The sequence below is a fragment of the Mustela putorius genome, unplaced genomic scaffold (assembly GCF_011764305.1).
Source record: "Mustela putorius furo isolate JIRA1106 unplaced genomic scaffold, ASM1176430v1.1 tig00003834_pilon_pilon_pilon, whole genome shotgun sequence".
Taxonomy (NCBI): Eukaryota; Metazoa; Chordata; class Mammalia; order Carnivora; family Mustelidae; genus Mustela; species Mustela putorius.
The window spans coordinates 2,919,426-2,944,061 of record NW_025421987.1 but is presented as its reverse complement, the minus strand read 5'-3'; the positions used below and the strand labels follow the sequence as shown (position 1 = coordinate 2,944,061).

The window sequence follows — 24,636 nt, the reverse complement described above, 5'->3', positions numbered from 1 at the left end:
CTCTGGCCAGGGTTTCAACATCATCTGCTACAATAATATGAAAGGAAAGTCCAAAATAAGATTGTTTAAATACTTTCATATATACCACTAATCATGAAAATGTAAATGACCTTAATTATCCAGTGAAAAACAGAGGTTGCCAGATTGTGTTTAGATCAAAGTCTAATTATAATCTATTTATAAGAGGTATACATAATACTTTAGGATGCCAAAAGATTGAAAGTAAACATTTAAAAAAATGCATATCAGTATACCCACAAACATGAATCAGTAAAAATCTAATACAGTCATTAGCATTGAATGAAATTTACTTCAATCCTTATTTATTATTGAAGATGAATAGCGTCCCAAGATAAGGATAAGGTAAAAATGTACAACAAAAAATTATTTGCCCTTGTTAATGATGAGAAACACATGGAGCAAATGACAGACAGTATTAAAATTTACAAACCTACCTCAGTGGCAGATATTTTCGGTGGTATTTTAAAGATATAAAATACGCATACTAAAATGTACATAAATTTTGAATTTACAATGCAATATATTAGCAGGAAGTGAACACTGCCATATAACATCAGAGTCAAGAAACAACATTACAGAGGCCCCTGGGTGGCTCAGTCATTAAGTGTCTGCCTTTGGCTCATTTCATGATCCCAGCATCCTGGGATTAACACCCTTGCCAAACTGGCAGGCAGAGGCAGAGAGAGAAGCAGGCTCCCCACTGAGCAAGGAGTCCAAGGACCCTGGGATCATGACATGAGCCAAAGGCAGCAGCTTAACCAACTGAGCCACCCAAGAGTCCGTCCCTCTTTTTTTTTTTTTTCTTTTTTTTTTTTTAAGATTTTATTTATTTACTTGAGGAAGAGAAAGAGCAAGAGAGAGAGAGAATGCACAAGCAGTGGGAAGAGATAGAAGGAGAGGGAGAAGCAGATTCCCTGCTGAGAAGGGAGCCCAATGTGGGTTTGATCTCAGGACCCTGGGATCAATGATTTGAGCCAAAGGCACATGCTTAACTGACTGAGCCACACAGGCGCCCTGACAGCAAACAGGTTTTTAATGTAATTTGTGAAAATTAAAATTTCCAGTAGTGTCATGAATGTTTCCCTTTAAGTCCCACACCTTTGCCAATACTTAGCACTGTCAATTTTTTTTCGTATGTAACCATTCTGGTAGATATATTGCTGTATCTCACAGAGATTTTTGTTTTGTTTTGTTTTGTTTTTTCATTTCCTTAGTGATTAATGAGATTGAGACATTTTCTTATGTTTATTGATAACCCTTTAGGTTACTGTTTTTGGGGGCAAATTCCACTCAAGACTTTTACCCATTTTTCTTAGTGATATTAAGAGTAATTATAATTCTGAATACTAGACAATTGTAAACATTGCAGGTATCTTCTACTTCATTGATAGCCTCATTGATAGGCTTCCAATCAGACAAAAAATGTCTGATGAGCATGCATTCTTAAATTTAATGTTATTTTATTTATCACCTTCCTTTATGGTAACTGATATTCATGTCTTGTCTAACTTTTCTTTCATTTCTCTTGGTTTAGGATATTCTAAGTTTTCTTCTAGAAATTTATTATTTTAACTTTCATACTTTAATATTTATTTAATCTGGACTGAGTGACTATTCTTTTTTACTTTCCTGGTTGATATATTCAGTTACCTCTTTCTCTGCCTACTGCAATGCCAATTTTGTTACAAATCAAGGGTCCAAGTATGTGTGGTTCTACCTCTGAACTTTATTCCATTCCATTGGTTTTATTAACCTATACTTGAACAAATTTCATACATTTGTGATCAAACAGCTATATACTATTCTAATTTCATACTGTAAATAGTCTGTTCATCTACTTCAAATTTTTCTTGGATATTACATCTCTTTTCATTTTTATATCCATACTTGTTTTAGTTATAGGGTTTTTCCATCCAGGAGCAGTTATGGTTTTGAATGGGATTTAAACTATAAATCTATTTTGAAATCTGAAATCTATAAGTCTATTTTGAAAAAAATATTTTATGAAATGAAATTGAATATCCTCCAGTCATAAACATTTTATATTGTCTATTATTTAGGACTTATTTAACTTTTTTGAGATTTTAAAATATCTTTTTTAATAGAAACATTGCACAATTTTTGTTAGATTTATACCATTGACTTAATGCTACTTCAAATAACATCATTTTATATTTTAATTTGTTTAAAATAGGATTTATCTCTTTATCTTAATTTTTTATTTAGTAACCTTATTAAATTCAATGATTTCTAATCTTTTTTGTAGTTAGACATTCACAACTGTGTTTTCTTAAATCTCAGTGGTTTTAGCACAACCTTTCTGATCCTCATATATATTTTTTCCTTGCTTTCTTCTACTTGGCAAAATCTAGAATTCAATACTGAGTAAGAGTAGCAAGTACATTTTTTTTCTTTGTTTCCAACATTAAGAGTAATACTGTCAATAATTCCTAATTAAACATGATATTTTCTTTTGGAATTTGTATGGTTCTTCCATATTAGATTAAGGAAATTCCCAATTTCCTTCTATTCCCTGTTTAATAAGGTATTTTTTAAGTAGATGTTGAATTTTACAAACCATGTTTTGTATCTGATATTATCAGAATATTCTTCAGTTTATTTTTAAATTTTATTTTTATATTATTTTTATCCATTATTCACTTCATCTAGTGAATCATACTGATTGAATTTCAATTGCTGGATGACCCTTACATTCTTGAAATAAAACCAACATTAAGATGAATAATTAATGACACTGAGTTTGTTCTGCTAATCTTTTGGACCTATGTTCACAAGAGATATTAGGCTTTAATGTTTATTATATATTGTTACATGTAATATTCTTTTGTATCCTATTTTTCTGGCTTCATGTAAAGAATCAGTAAGTTTTTCTGCATTTATTTCTTCTAATTTTTTAAAATATTACTATAATTGTTCCATTCAGTGTTGAAAGACATTACTTTGTAAGTCTTTTATTTAAAGTTTTTATTTACTTAATAGTGCGAATCTATTTGGCTTTTACATTTCTTTTTGTATTAACTTTACATTTTGTTATTCTAAGAATTTTCATTTGCATCTACACAGTCACAGATTTCACATTTCCTCAATTCTTAAAAACTGTTTAGCTTACTTTTTGGCCCACTATATGGAATATTTGGGGTGGTATCCCATGTCATGAACAATGTCTAATATGTATCAATTAAGTCTGTTCTGTCAATCATGTTCATATTTCATATATAAAATACTTATTGAATTTTGTTTCTTTGTCTATCAGTGATAGAAGGGTTTTGAAAATCATCTATGTGCAATTCTGAATGTGTATACTTCCTCTTTATTTTTGTCCATTCTACTTCACATATTCGAAAGCTATGCTTTTAGATGGATGTTCAAAATTAGTTTCACTGGGTTCAAATCAGGGTTTGACGGAGAGACTCTAAAAGGGCTACTGCTTTCTTGCAATTTAAGATTCTTATGGCTCCCTGGATACCTTAGCTTATGGTCTCTTCTTGATCTTACTATCACTTCTTGCTTCTGTCATCTCATCTCCTACTGATCCTTTTGACTCCTTTATATAAAGATCCCCTTTCATTATATCAGGGCTACCTGAGAAATTCAAGGTAATCTTCTCATCTCAAACTCTTTAACTTAACCACGTCTGCAAAGTCCTTTTTTGCAATGTAAGTGAACATTTACATGTTCCAGGGATTAGAAAATAGATATTTTGAGAAGTGGCATTATTTAGCCTGAGACAATATTTCATGGCACATCTCTTCCCATTCCATTACTTTCAAAATTACTGGGGCCTGCCATATGGTGTGTATCTTAATTGGATTGTTCCATATAATGTGATATTATTATGATATATATTTTTAATATACAGCTTAATTTTTGTGTTTTATTATTCTACTTTCTCCATGTTTTTTTTTTTCTCTCCTTTGCTTTCTTTGGGATTACTTATTTTTATTATTCATTTTATTATTCATATTTTCATTTTCTATAACATGCTAACACATTCTTTATAGCTCATTTAGTGATTATCTAGAAATGATGACATGCTCCATTTAGTTGCTAAAGTCTAATATCAATTAGGACATCTAACATTTATTGAAAAGTACATGATCTTAGAACAATTTAACTCCATTTTCCTCTAAACCTGCATGCTATTTTATGTACTTTTTATATTTATTAATATTTTAACCTCTACAAAATCTTATTTTCTGTAGTTTATAACAATTTATATCTTCTGCATATTCACTCAATATCTTTATATTTATTGCTCTCTATATTTCCATGCTTCCATCTGATACTGTTTTCCTTTCATCTCTGTTTTTTTCACTGCAGGCTTGCTACTGACTGATTCCATTTTGGGTTGGAAAATATTTTTAATTTTGCTTCATCTCTGAAAGATTGGTTTTTGCTCATATGGTTTCTGTGTGGACACTTATTTTCATTGAGCAGTTTGATGACATTGAACCACTGTCTTCTGTCTTTAGTTTTATATTTGAGTAATCAGTCATCAGTTTCATCATGTCTTTTGAAAATAATACAATTTTATTTTCTGGCTTTCTTATAAGGTTTGTTTTCATTAGGTTTAGTATTATGTGCCTTGGGGTAGTTTTTCTTTCTATTTATTCATTTTTGTTTAAAAAAAAAAACACAACCCTCCTAAAATCAGTTATTTATTGTATCATCAGAGTTTGAATATTCTTAGCCTTTATCTCTTCTGTTATTCATTTTCTGTCAGGCTCACTATCTTTTCTTCTTGAACTGCAATTATATGATTTTATGTATACTCCTTAGTATGATAGTTAAGAACAGGGACTTAGCAATCATATGTATTGAATGCGAACCTGGGATTTTCACTTACTAGTTCTGAGAGTAGATAATCATTGACCTGTCATTTTCCTCATTTGTAAATGGAAGATCCTTATTTTATTTGTGCTATTTGCTGAGTAAACATAAACTGAGAAATATATGTAAAACACTTAAGACACAACTTTTATTTCTTATTATCACATTTTCCTATAGCTTTCAGTACACCAAATAAGCCGAGAATAAAATAAAGGGCTCTAGCCAGCATCTCTTCATTTGGTGCCTTCCTATTACCCTTCATTTTGTGGAACATGTAGTTGCATTATCATTGCACTTTATCTGAACTGCAGACCTAATATCTCAATATAAATTAACTTTCTTACTAAGAGGTAAGGAAAGTATGATTATACTTTCCAGACTTTGCTTATCGGAACAATAAGTCAAGGAAGGAAATGAGGAAAATACTGGAAGATTATAGGAAAGGGATCAGAGAATGCATTTTGCAATGGTCCAGTGTGTTTTCTCTGTCCAGATTTTGCTGATTGTGGGTCTGAAGGATCCTTAGGCACTTAATGGACAACACCAACCAACCATTACCATCAAAGACAAGAGGATTTAAACAAAGCTTTTATATAATAATATTATTGAACATGCCTATAAAAACTGATTGCAAAAATAACAAATACTAATAACTAAGGATACTGTTTATTTCTGTGTTCATATCAACCAATTCATTTTGTACTTACATCAAATTCTTTTTAAAAATGTATTTTTGCTAAATTCAGTTAAAAATTAGTATTTCCAATTAAACTAAATGTATAATTATCTTTCCCAAACTAGTGTAGTTATTCCCTTAATTCCATGACTGCTATTTTATTTTATTTTATTTTACTTATTTTTTTAAGATTTTATTTATGTATTTGAGAGAGAGACAGTGAGAGAGAGCATGAGCAAGGAGTGGGTCAGAAAGAGAAGCAGACTCTCTGTGGAGCTGGGAGCCTGATGCCGGACTCGATCCCGGGACTCCAGGATCATGACCTGAACCGAAGGCAGTCGTGCAGCCAACTGAGCCAGCCAGGCATCCCCATGACTGCTATTTTAGTCAGCAAGCTATACATTCATTATACATGCCTGTGAATCAACACCAGTGGAGCATTTCTATTTTGGTCTTGCAATGATTGGGGTTTAATGGAAAAAGAAAGATATATACAAAGTTACCCATTTATTCTCTATAAATTTAAAAACAAAAAGCATTTGTTTCTCCCCATTCTGTGTTTAAGTCTAAAAACAAACGTAAGAATTTTGACATAAAGTATATTGCTTAGATTGCCTTTGGAACATAATTTTCTATGTGCTCTCTTTTCTAGTGAACATCAAAAATTTTAAAAAGAAAAAAACAAGTTTTCAAATATGCTTGAACTGTGGATTTATATATTTAAAACCAAATAAACAAACACTTTGTTTCTTTGGGCACAATCTCCCTAACTAGATCACTATAAGAGCAGAAGAAAATAAAATATTAAGCAGTTTTCAGTGAAATATTTTCCTTTTATTAAAATGTCTTCTTCTTTCAAAAAGAGAACTACAAGCCAATATCTCTGATGAACATAGATGCAAATTCTCAATAAAATACTAGCTAGTGAAACCCAACAATACATTTAAAAAAAAAATCATTCATCACAATCAACTGGGATTTATTCCTGGTTTACAAGGGTGGTTCAATATTCACAAACCAATCAGTGTGATATATTACATCAATAAAAGATATGATATGAACCATATGATCATTTCAATACACACAGAAGACATTTGAGAAAGTACAATATCCATTCACAATAAAGACCCACAACAAAGTATGTTCAAAGGAAACATACCTCAACATAATAAAGGCCATACACTGAAAAACCAATAGCTAACATTATGCCTACCAGGAAGAAATTGAGAGCTTTTCATCTAAGGTCAGGAACAAGACAAGGATGTCCACTCTCAGCACCTTTATTTAACATAGTACTGAACATCTTAGCCACAGCAATCAGACAATAAGAAGAAATACATTTATGCAAACCAGCAAGGAACAAGTAAAACTTTCACTATTTGTAGATGACATGATACTACACATAGAAAACCCAAAAACCTCTACCAAAAACCTGTTAGATTGTAAATAGATTCAGTAAAGTCTCAAGATACAACATCAATGTACAAGAATGTGTTGCCTTTCTATACAATGAAAATGAAACAGCAGAAAGAGGAATTAAGAAAACAATCTCATTTACAGTTGCAACAAAAATAATAAGATACCTAAAAATAAACCTAACCAAAGAGGTGAAAGATCTGTATTCTACAAACTATAAAAAAACTGATGAAAGAAATTGAAGATGACACAAAGAAATAGAAAAATATTCCTTTCTCATAGATTGGAAGAACAAATATTGTTAAAGTGTCTATATGAACCAAAGCAATCTACACTTAATATAATCCTTATCAATATACCAATAGTGCTTTTCACAGAATTAGAACAGTCCTAAAATTTGTATGGAACCACAAAAGACCCTGAATACAAAAGCAACCTTGAAAAAGAAAAGCAAAACTGGAAACATCACAATTCTGGACTTTAACTTATATTACAAAGCTGTAGTCATCAAGACAGTATGGTACTGGCACAAAATAGACACATAGATCAACAGGACAGAATAGAAAACTCAGAAAAGAACCTATAATTGTATGGTCAATTGATCTTTGACAAAGAAGGAAAGAATATTCAATGAGAAAAAGATAGTTTCTTTAACGAATGGGAAAGCTGGACAGCAACATGCAAAAGAATGAAAATGGACCACTTTCTTACACTATATAGAAAAATAAATTCAAAATGGGTTAAACACCTAAATATGAGACCATAAAACCATAGAAGAGTTCACAGGCAGTAACTTCTATGACATCAGCCATGGCAACTTTTTTTCTAGATTGGTCCCCTGATACAAAGGAAGCAAAAGCAAAAATAAACTATTGGAACTATGTCAAAATAAAACACTTCTGCATAGCAAAGAAAACAAACAATAAAGCTAAAAGAGAATCTTCACTTAGGGGAAGATATTTGCAAATGAGATATTTGATAAAGGGTTAGTATCTAAAGTATATTAAGAAACATAAAACTGCACACTAAAGAAAACAAATAATCCAATTTAAAAAGGGACAGAAGAAATGAACAGATATTTCTCCAAAGAAGACATCCAGATGACCAACAGACACATGACAAGATACTTATCATTACTTTTCATCAGAGAACTGTGAATCAAAAACTATAATGAGGTGTCACCTCACACCTCTCAGAATGGCTAAAATAAAAACATAAGAAACAAGTGTTGGCATGTATGTGGAGAAAAAGGAACTCCTGTGCACTGTTGGTAGAATGAGAAGTGGTACAGCTACTGTGGAAGAGAGTATGGAGGTTCTTCAAAATCTCAAAAATATAACTACCTTGTGATCCAGAAATCAACTATGGGGTATTTACCCAAGGAATACCAAAACACTAATTCAAAGGGACACATGCATCCCTATATTTATAGCAGCATTAATTACAATAGCCAGGATATGAAACAGCCCTAGTGTCCATTAATTGATAATGAGCAAAGAAGATGTTATATTGATTATTATATATATACAAATCTTTCTTTTTCCTAGACAGATAATCGAGTAATGGAACACTTGTGTTTTCAACTTCTAATTCTCAAACGCTATTTCCTTTGGTTATTCTGCTCATAGTTTTCACTTTCTTTTTTGTGGGAAAAGAGGAATTTCTGAAGATTCATTAAACTTTTTATTAAGATGATATATGCGGGCGCCTGGGTGGCTCAGTGGGTTAAGCCTCTGCCTTCAGCTCAGGTCATGATCTAGGGTCCTGGGATCGAGTCCCACATCAGGCAAACTGCTCTCTCTCTCTCTGCCTGCCTCTCTGCCTACTTGTGATCTCTCTGTCAAATAAATAAAAACCTTTAAAAAAAAGATGATATATATTTTGTTTCTTAAGTAGTCATACATATTTTTGCATTTCTAACAAATAGACAAAAGAGACATATAGAATAAAAGATTTTTGATATTCTGGTTAATAAGATTTGTTTTAGTAAAATTTTATATGTATGTCTTTTTCAAAGTTTGAACATGTGAGAATCACTTTTCATCATTCTTTATTACCGGTGAAATTTATCTGAATGTGTAGCTATCAGAAAGTTTATTTTCTGATCAACTCAGGTGGACACCTATGAAGAATGTAGAATGAGTGAGTGTCAAAATTTCAAAATTTACAGTTTGCTTCAAAATACTGGATTTTGGATTGCTTTTGAATCACCTAAACTAGTTTTCATCGGACTTTATTCTTTTGGCTTCATTTCCTTGTTTTGATTTTCAATAGCGATTACAAATGTGAAGTCCTTGAACTTACTTGAATGAAAACTTAATAGATTGAATAGTCAGAATGTGTTTGGGAATGTTTGGTATATGACTAGCTGCATATAAAACAGGAAAAAAAAAACTGAAATAGGCAAATAATCTCATGAAGGACTTTTAGGATTTCCATTGAAAAATGTTCATCAATCCTAAACCAACAGAAACTAAAAAGATAAATTATTTCTTCCATGTTAAAGTGTATTTTAAATGCTTGTTTTCCTTATTTATTGCATATAAAAATCATATAAAATGGAATAGGCATTCCAAAGATATATACTATGTATAATATGTGGCTAAGATATTCAGTGTTATTCAATGTATTCATGTTTGAGTTTTAAACTATTAAAATTACCTTCAAATAGGTAGAAGACTTATCAGAAGTGTGTGAGCATCTTTCTTCTCTCTTACATCATAAATTATTAACATTTTTTGACAAATACAGCAGTGACATTATTTCCCTCAGATTTCTTGAGGAACAATTTATCCCCAGCACATTCATGTTCTTAGTTCCCGTGTTTTAGGTCAATCTAAGTAAGCCAACATTCTTACGCATTTTAAATTTTTGAGAAATGTCCAAACTGTTTTCCACAGTGTCTCCACCAGTTTGCATTCCTACCAACAGTGCAAGAGAGTTCCTTTTTCTCCCCGTCTTTGCCAATTCTTGTTGATTCTTGCGTGCTTTATTTTAGTCATTCTGACAAATGTGAAGTGATATCTCATTGTAGTTTTGATTTGCATTTCCACAATGATGACTGATGCTGAGCACATCTTTCTAGATATGTCTCCTAAGGTAAGGGGAACAAAAGTAAAAATAAACTATCAGGACTTCATCAAAATAAAAACCTCCTGCACAGCAAAAGAAACAATCAACAAAACTAATGGCAACCTATTGAATGCTAGAAGATATTTCCAAATGACATATCTGATAAAAGGTGCCTATCCAAAATACATAAAGAGCTTATACAAATCAAGCTCCCCCCAAACCCCAACTAATCCAATTAAAAATCTACAAAATAAATGAAAAGATATTTTTCCAAAGAAGACATCAAGATGGCCAACACACACATGAAAAGATGTTCAACATTACTCATCATCGGGTAGTCTTAAAATTCTTAATACCTACTATTTCATTGTAATTTGTAATCAACAATTCTTAAATTACTAGTGAGGCTGGGCATTTATTTACATGTTTAATTGTTCTGGTCTCTTTTTTGTGTGTGAGAAATTGTTACTTTTTTTTCTAGTTTTTATTTGGATTATTGCCATTTTTTCTAACCTAAATTTTATTATTTTTAAATTTTGTTAAATAAATGGGCTCCTTTGTCATTTTATTAATTGAAAATATTTCTCGTGTTGGCATTTGAGTTTATACTTTAGTAAACATTTTTATAATCTTACTTAAGTTTAAAATTATGAGTAAAAATGATAGGAAAATATTTCCTGCTCCTGAGGAATAATCTCTTGGATAACATCTACCATTTTCACATTACATTCTATATTTTTAAATTCAAAATGAATTTATTTAGGTTCATGAACTTGCTAAGCATTTAGTAAATTAGAATCGTCTAACCTATCACTGCTAATTTAGGTAACAGCATATTAGATATATTTTCTCATGAAAATTATTTTATAACATTTATAGATTTCATTAAATTATTGCTCTAAACTCCATAGAAATAGAATGTATTTTGGCAGCCATCCATGAAGCACTTTAATGTATAATATACTAAAACTTTTTCTTTCATCATTTTTATCATTAAGCTATTTGTAATGAGTAAAATATAGCCCTATAACTTAATTGTATAAACTATCATTGAAACATATTTAGATGATGTTAATAATTCACTATGACTCAGAATGCAACAAATACATTTGATAGAATTTTTAAGATAACAACTGTTTTACCTTTTTAAAAAACATGTTGAATTTTCTAAGGAACAAAAAATTCTGATGATGCATTATCCAAACTGTCTGAAATGACTTTTGTCAATTTCCTGATTAGTAAGTTCATTAGCTGATCTCCATGAGATGAAAAAAAGAAAAACAAACAAAAAAAGGAAATATTAAATCAGTTGTTGGGGCACCTGGGTGGCTCAGTGGGTTAAGCCTCTGCCTTTGGCTCAGGTCATGGTCTCAGGGTCCTGGGATCAAGCCCCACATTGGGCTCTCTGCTCAGCAAGGAGACTGCTCCCCTTCCTCTCTCTCTCTGCCTGCCTCTCTGCCTACTTGTGATCTCTGTCTGTCAAATAAATAAATAAAATCTTTTTAAAAAATAAATAGGGGGCGCCTGGGTGGCTCAGTGGGTTAAGCCGCTGCCTTCGGCTCAGGTCATGATCTCAGGGTCCTGGGATCAAGTCCCACATCGGGCTCTCTGCTCAGCAGGGAGTCTGCTTCCTCCTCTCTCTCTCTCTGCCTGCCTCTCTGCCTACTTGTGATCTCTGTCTGTCAAATAAACAAATAAAATCTTTAAATAAATAAATAAATAAATAAATAAATCAGTTGCTTAGAATATCCTAGTTTAGTCACCTGTAAGATATAGAAATTTTTATTCTGCTCAACAAATTTTATTACTGCATTGGAAAACCATTATCTAGTTCTGGAAAAATAAACCTATAAAAAATCTTAAGGAAAGAATTTTCCTTTTTTTAAATTTAGCTTTATTGAAATATAATTGACCTACAATATTGTGTTAGTTTAAGGTTTATAATGTGTTGACTTGACCTATATTGCATAATGATTACCACTGTAGTTTTAGCTAATACTTACATAATCTCACATAATTGTCATTTCTTTTCCATGGTGAGGATATTTAAGATTTAGTCTCTTAGATACTGTCCAGTCTATATATATAGTACTGTCAACTGTAAGTATGATGCTACACATTAGATCTCCCAAACTGCCTCAACTCATTACTGAAAGTTTAAACTCTTTGACCAACATCTCATTTTCCCCATCCACCCTCAGCTTCTGGTAACCATCATTCTAGTCTCTTGTTTCTATGAATTCTGCTTTTTAGATTCTACATATAAGTGATATTATACAGTATTTGCCTTTTCTATCTGCTTATTACACTTAACATAATATCCTTGAGGTCCATCCATGTGGTTAAAAATAACAAGGTAGTCAAGAGATTTTCTAGTATTTTAATCCCACACTTCATCCATATGAGTCCACAAATATTTTCTCAGAATGATGAATGAATGTTTACGCCCTCGTGACTTTGTTCTAGATCTTTCTATAAAACGTTTAAGAAAAGAAGATCTCTATCTTCTGTGTGTGTCTGATAGAAATACCTTAAAAACTTAGAATATTAATCAATTGTTTGATAGATGATAGGTACAGATGAGTACAAGAAGCAAATACCTTTGTGGTCTATAAACAGAAAACCCATGAGGAGTTGAACATAAAATATTATTATTGCGCTCCGATTTTATAACTGTAATAAATGATCTGTGGACTTGTTTCCAACTTGGCAGAGATAATTTTAGGTAAAATCAGTAACCACAAAATCCAAGACGGGATGTTGGTCCTCTTGTTTGTATAAACTTGGAAATGAAATTTTGGTGTGATTTGGAGCCCAGAGCTTAACTGCTAATGTGAGACTAGCTAACAGTTGTGAACAATGAAAAATTGACTCATAGAAATATTTGTACTGTATTATGACAAATATCTCTTGAAGAAGATTCTAGAAGACAGTGAATTGTTAAATAAAGACTTAAAAACACACAAGAAGGGACGCCTGGGTGGCTCAGTTGGTTAAGCAGCTGCCTTCAGTTCAGGTCATGATCCCAGCGTCCTGGGATCGAGTCCCACATCGGGCTCCTTGCTCGGCAGGGAGCCTGCTTCTCCCTCTGTCTCTGCCTGCCATTCTGTCTGCCTGTGCTCGCTCTCGCTCCCTCTCTCTCTGACAAATAAAACAAAACAAAACAAAATAAAAAAAAAAAAACTTAAAAAAAAACACAAGAAAAATAAACACTTACAGGCATAGACACACAAATACATAAAAAAGTTCAAACAGAGTGTGGGGGAGATTAGATTATCTTAAAAAACAAAAATAATTCTAATTCCATATGGAACTCTTAAGTGTCAAGAATTGCCGAGACAATTCTCAAAAGGAACAATTGAGTGTTTTGTCTTCCAGATGTCACGTCATTAAATATGGGGGTAATTTGTTACATGGTAATAGTTAATTTATACACAGAGATTCTAATCCTCATTCTATATTATACTTTTTAATCATGATTCTGGTCCACTAGCAACTCAAAGTTCCTGGATGAGTTATTTGGTTTAAATGTTATTTCTCTTTTTATAATTGTTATATTTAAAGTTACTTCCAAATAGAAAAATGAAATTTAATATCCTAACAATATACTTTCTTGTGGTCAAAAATAATTTTTTCTTTTCTGTTTTGTTGTTGTTGTTGTTTTTAGTTTTTAGTTATTTAGATAGACCAAGAGAGCAAAGCAAGGAGGAGGGGCAGACCAAGAGCAAGAAGCAGATTCCCAAATGAGCAGGGAGTCCAACTCTGGGCTCATCCCATGACCCCATGACCTAGGGATCATGACCTGAGCCAAACAAAGGAAGATGCTTAACTAACTAAGTCATCTGGGTACCCCGGTCAAAAGGAAATTTATGAACATTTTAATGGAATCAAACTTAAATAGTAAATGACATTTTGCAATAACTACATTAAATGTTAATTATTTTATAAAAATTCAGATGATTATAGTTATTTCTAAAGAAGCAGTCCAGTCCCACATCAAAAAAGACAATTATTCCCTCAACTGTTTTTCATTTATATAAATCACAATTTCCTAAATAATGAAATGATTTCTCTAACACCATCTTGCCAATAGTTATATCAATGTCTTATCATACTTTCCATATGAAAGAAGTAGACTTCTCAGGTTTCTATTTCTGTTGATATCTATCACAGTTAAAAGTATATTTAATTTAAATTAAGAAGTAATTTTGAGGGGTGCCTGGGTGGCTCAGTGGGTTAAGCCTCCTTAACCAGGTTAAGCCTGCTTCGGCTCAGGTCATGATCTCAGGGTCCTGGGATCAAGCCCCACGTCAGGCTCTCTGCTTGGCAGGAAGCCTGCTTCTCCCTCTCTCTCTGCCTGCCTCTCTGCCTACTTGTGAGCTCTCTGTTAAATAAATAAATAAAATTAAAAAAAGAAAAGCTTTAAATAAAAAGAAGTAATTTTGAATTAATAAAAAGTGTAATGCAGTATGAAGATATCCATATAGATTATGTTTAAATATTTTCATGTTATTTACTAATTCTTGCTTATGAGTTATTTTAAAGCCACATATACCATAAACATTTTGTATCATCTGAAATATTATGTTTTTTGTTATAATTCGTATAACTAAATAATATAGACTGACTGTACAAATACCTCAACAGGTTGCATGATTTTTCAGTTGTTACCACTTTGATGACCAGAAAGGTGATATGATTTATTAATATGTTCCTATTCAACCTTTCTGAATAGCAATGTGTGAATTTGTGGGCTCTAAATTTGATAATCTAAGTAATACAAGAATAAAAATAGTTTCTATGTAAGTTAAAACTTTCTCCTGGCAGTATTGGTAAGGATATCCTACCAAACAATTAAATACCCACAGTCTTTGCATTGATCACCAGTTCTCGGTAATCTATAATGAAAATAGGAATATTAAGGAGGAGACCTATATCTATTTCAAGTTTATATCCACCCTTAATGTATGTCAGTAATACAAATTACTAATATATTTTACTAGTTATCATAATAATTTTTTAAAATACTATCCTCTTGAGAACAAGAATTCAAACTATTTACCTTAAAAGAGGAACAAAAATACAAAATGCATTTGTTTTTATGAAATAATCTATAAAGTTCGAAATAACTGCAGAAAAAAAAAAAAAGGTCAAAAGTGGTTGGATATTCAACCAGTTAAATAAGTGACTTCCTAAATCTGACAGTAAAATGTTTTATTTATTTATTTATATATTTATTTATTTATTTTTATTTTTATTTTTTTTAAGGTTTTACTTATTTACTAGAGAGAGGGAGAGAGCATGCTGTGGTAGAGGGGTAAGCACACTCCATGTTGAGTGCAGAGTCTGGGACTGGATCCCAGGACCCCGAGATCATGACCTGAGTTAAAATTAAGAGTCAGAAGAACAAGTGAGTGAAACACCCAGGCACCCTTAAATTTTTTATTTTTAATCAATGCAACTCCTTGTTGTGAAAGTACATTTTTCATGCTGCTTAAAGTACCCATGTTACAGTTTGTATCTCATGGAAATAAATGGCTTGTTCTTTTTATTTTTTTCTTAAGATTTATTTTATTTATTGTTTTGACAGACAGAGATCACAAGTCGGGGAGAGGCAGGCAGAGAGAGAGGAGGAAGCAGGCTTCCTGCAGAGCAGAGAGCCCAATGCGGGGCTCAATCCCAGGACCTGGGATCATGACCTGAGCTGAAGGCAGAGGCTTTAACCCACTGAGCCACCCAGGCACCCTGGCTTGTTCTTATAAATGTATAAAATCTAGGTAGCCTAAAATGGTGTTTGATCTTTTTCATTAGATAGATGATATAGATGAAGGATGATAAATGATAGATAGATGATGAAAGAAGAAATAAAAGAAAGAAAGAAAGAAAGAAAGAAAGAAAGAAAGAAAGAAAAAGAAAGAAAGAAAGAAAGAAAGAAAGAAAAATAGATGATAATCAGGGTGCCTACATAATTTATTATTAAGTATAAGAGAACATTATTTTTAAAAATCTCTCAGACTATGGGACGCCTGGGTGGCTCAGTGGGTTAAAGCCTCTGCCTTCAGCTCAGGTCATGATCCCAGGGTTCTGGGATCGAACCCCGCATCGAGCTCTCTGCTCAGCAGGGAGCCTGCTTCCCCCTCTCTCTCTGCCTGCTTCTCTGCCTACTTGTGATCTCTGTCAAATAAATAAATAAAATCTTTTAAAAAGTTAAAAAAAACTCTTAGACTATTTTTATGGTATGAATGGTATGAATCTGATGGCAGACCTTGGTAAAACCTGAAGTCCATTTTGAATAGCTCAAACAGTAGAAAAAAACTTCTTCCAAAAGTATGTGGCCACTCAAACTTTCCTTCTTCATCCTGGTGACAAACTGGGAACATTCATCTGACACTGCTGTCTTTTTGTTTTCCATAATGCTGGTTACAATTTACTTCAGAAAGACATGAAGGAGTTTTCTTCCCAATAGCTGCAGTGAGAAGTGAAAGAGGATTGTACCTTTTATCTGTCTCTTTTTTTTTTTTTTTGCAAGATAAATGGAGCAGGTGTAGAGGAATTAATGAAGCAACTGCCAAATTGCAGGGGTCACTGGTGTGTTGAAAGCTATAAATTAGCCAGGTCTAGTGGGAAATTACCCTCTACCTCTATTGAGATTCTGCCACTTCTAAATTCAAGTTCAAGACAAGAGAAAAAGCAATTTGAAAGTGAAAAAGAAAAGTGCTAGTTAGCTTGCATTATTTAGGGTGAAACTCAGTTAAAAACACATACTGGAATATTTATAAATATTAACTTTACAATGAAGTCTTACTATATATATATTTATAGTTAAATTTTATTCTATAGAAGAAAATAGAGTTCATGCTTCATTAAAACCATATTTCTATTGGTAAGGGCAGTTTGAAACTACTAGGAGTACCATATAAACTAGCGTTTATGAAGATACTGATTTGTTGAATTCATATTAAATTCAGTGTTCTTCAGGTAGCTGTTATAAGACGAAGGATTAAAAAGAACTTGAATTAAATATGAAATCACAGGGTATACTTCACTTACTTCCTGCCTCCAATTCTGACTTTCTCATTGTTAAATGAAACATCACAGAGAAAGTGCTTTAGTTTTAAAATACATTTTCTATAATAAGATAAAAGATAAAAGGAGAAAGTATTTGAAAATCTTTTGAAATAGTATTAAAATTTGATTAACATAAATTTGTTTCAAAGTTACAGAGAAGCAGAACAAGAACTCTAATGTAGCTGTGATGCAAGGAAAATAACTTCTCTATACAACTGACAGACATGCAAATTATGCTGATTCTTATTAATATCCTGCTCTTAAAAGAATCTACAATTTTAATTCAAATATACATAAATTTTTTTAAAGGATTAATATAATATTCCACAAATATATTAGAAATATAATATTCTAAAATCAGGCCAAGACAGAAAAATATCATTTTATCTGGAAAATGAATCAAAAAGTAGTAAAAATTATGTCTATATCATATGTGTCTTTATGTAGAGGTCAGACATTTACAGTTGGGAATGACTTTTCTTAAAGTTATACTATCCTTGTCCATGAGTATGCTCTACTTTTATTATTTACTTACTGGTGTCCACATAAAAATTTCTCTCTTCTCCAAAAAATATGTTTCAATGTGTTTCATAAATATTTAAAAATATATCTGGATCATTATAAAATATATAGGATTTTAAATTTTACTTTATGATGATGGGAATATTTTTTCTTTATTTTTTTAGTTTTGTTCACTCAGCATTGTTATATAGCATTATGTAATTTACCCAGCATTATGTAATGTATGTACCATTATGTTTGCCAACAATGTTGTACTTCTTATATATTAACTGTTTGTAATTGCTGTAATACTGCATAATGTTGCCTGTGTGCATTAATCACATTTCACCTATACTTCCTCATACTCAGGGGATACACATTTTTTCCAATAAACAGTTGCACATAACTACATGAAAGGAAAATCTCCACAAATGTTCTTCATGGACCAAGGCAAGCATTTCTGTTCCTTTATGTACAGGATGGATTAAGCCCACATTCTGTTCCTTTATGTACAGAATATTTGCCTTAGCTCATTGTATTCTTCTGAGGGTGACCTCTGGAATGGCTATATTGTTCTATTGACTTGCAATCAACATATTAGACAACTGTTTCCCCAAATAACGATGGATTTATCTGCTCTACAGATTCCCCCACTAATGAATTTCCTGTTCATTAACTATCCCTAATTTTCATTTACTTTGAGTATATTGAGGATAATTTTTATATTCCAGAGATCAATCCATTTTCCGATTTAGATGGTGCAAATATCCTCTCATACTGTTATCTTTCTCTTATTCAATAGAGGTTTTGTTGAACAGAAATTTTTAATATGTATGTACATAGTCAAATTCATAATTTTGCTTATGATATATTCTTTGGGGAGTTGTTTAATATGTGAATCTCTATCCCTGGGTAAGAATTAAATTCCCTGCATTTTCTTTGATTACACTGGCAGTCTTTTCCCTCCCATTTGACAGTCATTGGAGTGTATTTTTTCTACATAACATAGTGTAAATGTTTAGTTCTAGTTTTTCTCTAAATGGTAATTTTTTTCCCTAAGTGATAACTATTTTTCCAACTGACTTGGCAAAAATTCATCCTTTTCCCACTGGTATGTAGTATCACTTTTATCATGGTACAATTTCTTATATGTATGTGCATCTAATACTAAGCTTTCAATACTGGTTTATTTGTTAATTTTATTCTTAGGACTATAATGTTTTTACTATGATTTTGTAAGAATCACTATCCATGAACTTTATACATCCATAAAATTTCTAGGGTAACTTGTTTGAAGACATCAATAAAATCCTTCTATAGGGATTACATTTAATGTATTGATCAATGATGTGGAAAGAAATAAAATATTATAATGTTAAATAATTTCATCATGATGAAAGTATAATTTATCATTGACTCATCGTCTTTTATGCATAGCAGTGAAGTTTTAAATTTTATCAATCCAGTGCTCACTTTGGCAGCACGTCTATGAAAATTTGAATGACACAGAGAAGATTAGCATGGCCCCGGTGTAAGGACAACATGTAAACTTTATCAATTCTATCATCCTTTCGTTGTCCTATACATTCATTCATTCAATTCCTAGAACCCTACTTAAAAGTTTAGATCCTTTGAAATCTAAATTATCATCTTAATGCTGGGGCACCTGGATGGTTCAGTGGGTTAAGCCTCTGCCTTCAGCCCAGGTCATGATCTCAGGGTCCAGGGATCGAGCCCCACATTGGGCTCTCTGCTCAGCAGGGAGCCTGCTTCCCCCTCTCTGCCTACTGCTCTGCCTACTTGTGATCGCTCTCCCTCTGTCAAATAAATAAGTAAAATCTTTAGAAAAAAAATTATCTTCTTAATGCTTAAATCCCATATTTCATCATTATAAAATCTCACATGCAACCACAACTATGTTCCACAAAGCACTATTTTCATAATGCAAGCATGAAAAAGCCCAATCCATGTCCATAGGACAGTCAAATGTGGATTGTAAAGCAAACAGGAAACCTCCTTGAATAGTCTTATTTGAATCTAGAAACTCTATCATTAATTGTGCCCTTGCTGATGTCTATGGATATTACTGTATTTCTGTAGTTCACTTCCCTTTTTATTTCCTAATTCATACTCTTCTCTTCAAATACCTCCTCTTTGAATCTTACTCTCAACAGATGACATTGCTTCTTATTTCACTGGCAAAACTAAAAGAAGTGGGGGGGGGGCAGTTGCACGTGACCTCACCAACCTCCCATTGTCCCAGACTTATTTGTTGCTTTACCCTCATTTTTCTCAGATTCAACATTAGTGCATTTCAGGATGTCACCCTCACTTCCTGTTCACTGTAGTGCTCACTCTGTAGGTGACATAAAGTATCATTTATGAGCTGGGGGCACCTGAGTGGCTCAGTTGGTTAAGCAACTGACTGTAGATTTTGGCTCAGGTCATTATCTCCGGGTCACAGGATTGAGACCCGTCATGCTCTGCACTCAGCAGGGAGTCAGTTTCTGGATTTTTTTCTCTCTCTCCTTCCGCCCCTTCCCCTGCATGCTCATGCAAGCTCTCTCTCTTCCTTTCTCTCTCTCAAATAAGTAAATGAATAAGTCTTTAAAAAAATTTTTTTTAAAGTATAATTTATGTGCTGGCTACTCCCAGTTTAATGAGCTGCCCAGGTTGTTCCCAACTTGTAGATACATGCATCCAAGTACCTTCTCAATAATGTCCACCTAGACAAAATGTTTCCACAGCTTCACATACCCAAAGTGGGAGTCCCAACGACTTCCCACAAAACCCAGCTGCATTGGTATTCTTCTCAGCAAATCGCACTTTTGTTCAGTCAGTAACTTAGGTGATTAACAAACTTATTCCTTCTCCATAATTTGTCCCAAATTCTACTCTAGTAGATGAGACCATGCTATTAATCCTAGCCATTAGAACATGTGCAAAAGTGATGTATATCATAGTTTAAGTCCTTGACTGATAGTTAATACCACTTAGAATCCTCTGTGACATTTTGTGCTCTGATGGCTTGTGTGAAGACAATCTCAGACCATGTGTAAAGAAGCAGAGTCATATAATGGAAGGGGCCAGGATCCCTGCTTTATTGCTTGGATGAGAGTCTCTTGATCAAAAGAAAAAATACACAGGTTGAGCATCCAACTCTTGATTTCAGCTAAGGTCCTTATCTCAGAGTTGTGAGATGGAGCCCTATATGAGCTCTGAATTTAGTGCAGAGTCTGCTTAAGACTTTCTCTCCTTCTCTCTCTGGCCCTCCCCCCACCCTCCCACCCCTCCTTCTAGGCATGTGTTTTCTTTGTCTAAAAGAAATAAAATCTATTAAAAAAACACAGGGTTGCTGGGGGAAGGGGGTTGGGAGAAGGGGGTGGGATTATGGACATTGGGGAGGGTATGTGCTTTGGTGAGTGCTGTGAAGTGTGTAAACCTGGTGATTCACAGACCTGTACCCCTGGGGATAAAAATATATGTTTATAAAAAATAAAAAATTAAGAAAAAAAACACAGCAGACTGATTTGTGTGCAGGAAATGTACAAGTGCTAAATCCCTCACATTTCAAGAGTTTATTTGTTCAGAAAATAAAATGATAATAAGCCTAAATAAGTTGAACCATTTGAAGTCTTCATACTGCATATTTGTTCATCAACTGCATTCATAATTTGACCATCTTTTCAATATCTCTGTTGGAAGTCTTCTACCCTGTTCTAAGTCCCTATTATCTCCTAACAAGATTATTGCATTAGCCATAGAAATATTTCCCTTGGAAACACATTTACATCTTTGTCTACTATAATTTTTGTTTTAAAATGATCCTGCTAAAACTTAAATCAGATAATGTCACACTATGGCTCCAGACCATAGAGGAATTCCCTTCTGAGAATAGCTATATAGATTTATACGTACTTTCTCTTCTTCATTACCTCTTTGATCTGCTCTTCTACCTTTTCACCCTCCCACTCTGCTGGCTACTTTATAGGTCCTTAATATGCCAAATGAAGTCACATTTTTACTTTTACTTTAGCTCTTCTTTCTGCTTAAAAGGCTTCTAGCCCAAGATATATGCAAAGCTTTCTCATTTCTTTCATCTAGGCACTGGTTCAAATTTGTTGGATGAGCATATAGCAATGCATCTATCTCTTTTATTTTGTGATTTCCATTTCATGACAAATAATCTGTTCTCAGTTTTATGCCTTTATAAACAATGCATGTCTACGAGCATATTTGAAACTTCTCCATTAAGTATTTACCTAAGTCATATATCTTGTGTTAGAATTGAATTGGGTCACGAGATGAGATGGTTAAAATATGTGAGGTAGTGGTTATTTATATCACTACCAATAATGAATAAATATTACAGGAAGTCAAACTTCAGCAAAACCTAAAGTTGTCCATTTTTCCATTTTTTATTTTTTTCTGTTAATTTAATGGATGGGTTTTAATTTTCAGAGCCCTGATCACTAACACATTTGCACAACTTTTTACACATTTATGGACCATTTGCCACAATGTGTTTTGTCAAATATGTTCAAATATTTAGCATTTTTTCTTCTGTGATTTTGTGTGTGTGTGTGTACGTGTGTGTGTGTGTGTGCACCGTCTGTATGACTTACTTTTAGTTCCTTATGCATTGTATCAGTTAAAAATGTTTCCCTCCAAATTGACTGGTCTTTTAAAATTTTTCCCTCTCTTGTAATAATGCATGTTAATGATCCTAAGTTATTAATTTGTTTGTTTTTCAGTTTTTGTGCTCTGATTAAAATTTTTTATGTATTCCATTTTGATTTCACAGTTTTGTTGAAAAAAATAAAAATAATAGTGGAGTAGGAATCAAATATCTTGTCAGCAACCACATTAGAGTAGTTTCCAGTGCCTTCTTGTTATTTTTGAACAATCTCATGATTTATTGCATTTATCAGAAATACATTTATAGTACCTTTTACCTTTAAAATTCTCAGAAACTTTAAATGTGTCAATTTTTCACCCTCAATGCTAAAGAATATTTTTCCAGTATATCAAGTCAGTGATAGTGTAATTGTTTTTTTGAGGACAATGTATCTTATTTTTAGCTATTTTTATGATAACAAAAACAAAACAAAACAAAACAAAAACCCTTTGATTTCAGGAATTTTGCTATGGTATACAGAGTATGGTTTTCTTTTTGGTTTTATCCTGCAGTAGCTTCACTCACCTTGAATTAGTTGTTTTGCACAAGTTTTCCTTAATCACTTCTTTGAATTCCCTTTTGCACTGCTACCTTGCTTTTCTACTGTATTTTTTTCTCTTGTTCTTTTCAGCAAATTAACTTCCTTCGTTTCTTCCTTCCTTCCTCCCTTTCTTCCCTCCCTCCCTCTTTTCTTGCTCTCTTGCTCTCTTTCTGCTAGTTATTACTTTGAGTTGACCTGCTATTAATTCTGTACCTTTAGTTTATTTCAAACATTGAACTTTTCCATTTGAGCATATGGGTATGATTATTCTCAAGGTGTCACATTTCTTGCAAAATTCTCCCTTTTATCTATTTTAGTTACAATTTTATGTATCTTTTTCATGTATTAGGCATAGTTTTATCCATTTTTTTTCTGCTAAATCAACATTCTTGACCATTTTCACATTTGCTTTTGCTTAATTTTCTCTAAAATATCTGTCATATTCTGGTCTATTTAAATGTCTAATAATTTTTATGGTATGCTAAACTGTATATTTAAAGTTACTATAGAGAATCCAGATGCTCTTTTCTTTCACCAGGGAAGATTTTCCAACTCGTCTGTTGTACAGATAGAGCAAGGATGTCATTTCAATCCAAACACTCTGCTGGAGGGAAATTGGAGGATATTTGATAAATCTCTGCTTCATTCTTGTCCATTGAACATGTGTTCTTGGGTTTTTTGATTGAGACTTTATCAAGTTTTTATGGCCTCACTCCTGAAAGACCACAGAATATTCATTGTTCTTTTTTTTTTTTTTAAGATTTTATTTATTTATTTCACAGACAGAGAGATCACAAGTAGACAGAGAGGCAGGCAGAGAGAGAGGGAGAGGCAGGCTTCCCGCTGAGCCGAGAGCCTGATGTGGGGCTGGATCCCAGGATCCTGAGATCATGACCTGAGCTGAAGGCAGAGGTTTAAGCCACTGAGCCACCCAGGTGCCCCATATTCATTGTTATTCTTAAACATTTCCCCAGTTTGCATTTCCAGTCTCCCACCCCAGTGTAGAATAAATCTCCAGGATATCTGGAGGCAAAGACTAGCTACGTGCTTTGTTCCTTGAGCATAGTGACAGTGCAGGGAATTTTACTCTGCCTTTAAAAAAGACACGCTCAGTCTAGATCTCTGGCCTCTTGGGCATCCCCAGAATGCAAATATTCTTTGGAGGTATTTAGGCATATAGTTCATCATCCTTAAGTTTTAAGATTTTGTTTTTTATTGTTTTTTCTTTCCTCCAGCATTCTTAGTTTGCCTACAAAGATCCCAAACCTATGCCCAAATCCAGACTTGGATGAGGCACCCAGCTTAATAAACAAAATAAAAGCAATGCTAGTGAACATCAGCTTAATTTAGATAGACTCTCATCTCTCTTGAATGAGGTAATCTTTCTAAAAAAAATTTTTTTAAAGATTTTATTTATTTGATAGACAGAGATCAAAAGTAGGCAGAGAGGCAGGCAGAGAGAGGAGGAAGCAGGCTCCCCGCTGAGCAGAGATGTGGGGCTCCATCCCAGAACTCTGGGATCATGACCTGAGCTGAAGGCAGAGGCTTTAACCCACTGAGCCACCCAGATGCCCCTAATCTTTCTAAAATTAAAAAAAAATCTATTACTATGTTGTGAAACTAATAGTAATTCAGTTAGAAATAGCAATTAGATAAATGAAAATTGCTATTAAATTCTTCTCAGTTCAGCTCAAGATTTGGCACTAAATGAATACTAATTTTTCTAAGAAAATTATTTGTTTTTAGAACTTTCTTATTTTGACATTTGTGAATCAGTGACTGTGGGCCTCCTAGTATCCTTACTTACTTTCT

General features: G+C 33.0%; 1 non-coding gene across 1 annotated transcript; it reads left to right on the top strand.

The window, feature by feature from the left end:
• Nucleotides 1-19,070: 19,070 nt before the first annotated feature.
• On the top strand, nucleotides 19,071-19,177 carry LOC123394607. Its single transcript, XR_006609366.1, has one exon. It is a non-coding gene; the product is annotated as a U6 spliceosomal RNA (small nuclear RNA).
• Nucleotides 19,178-24,636: the final 5,459 nt, after the last annotated feature.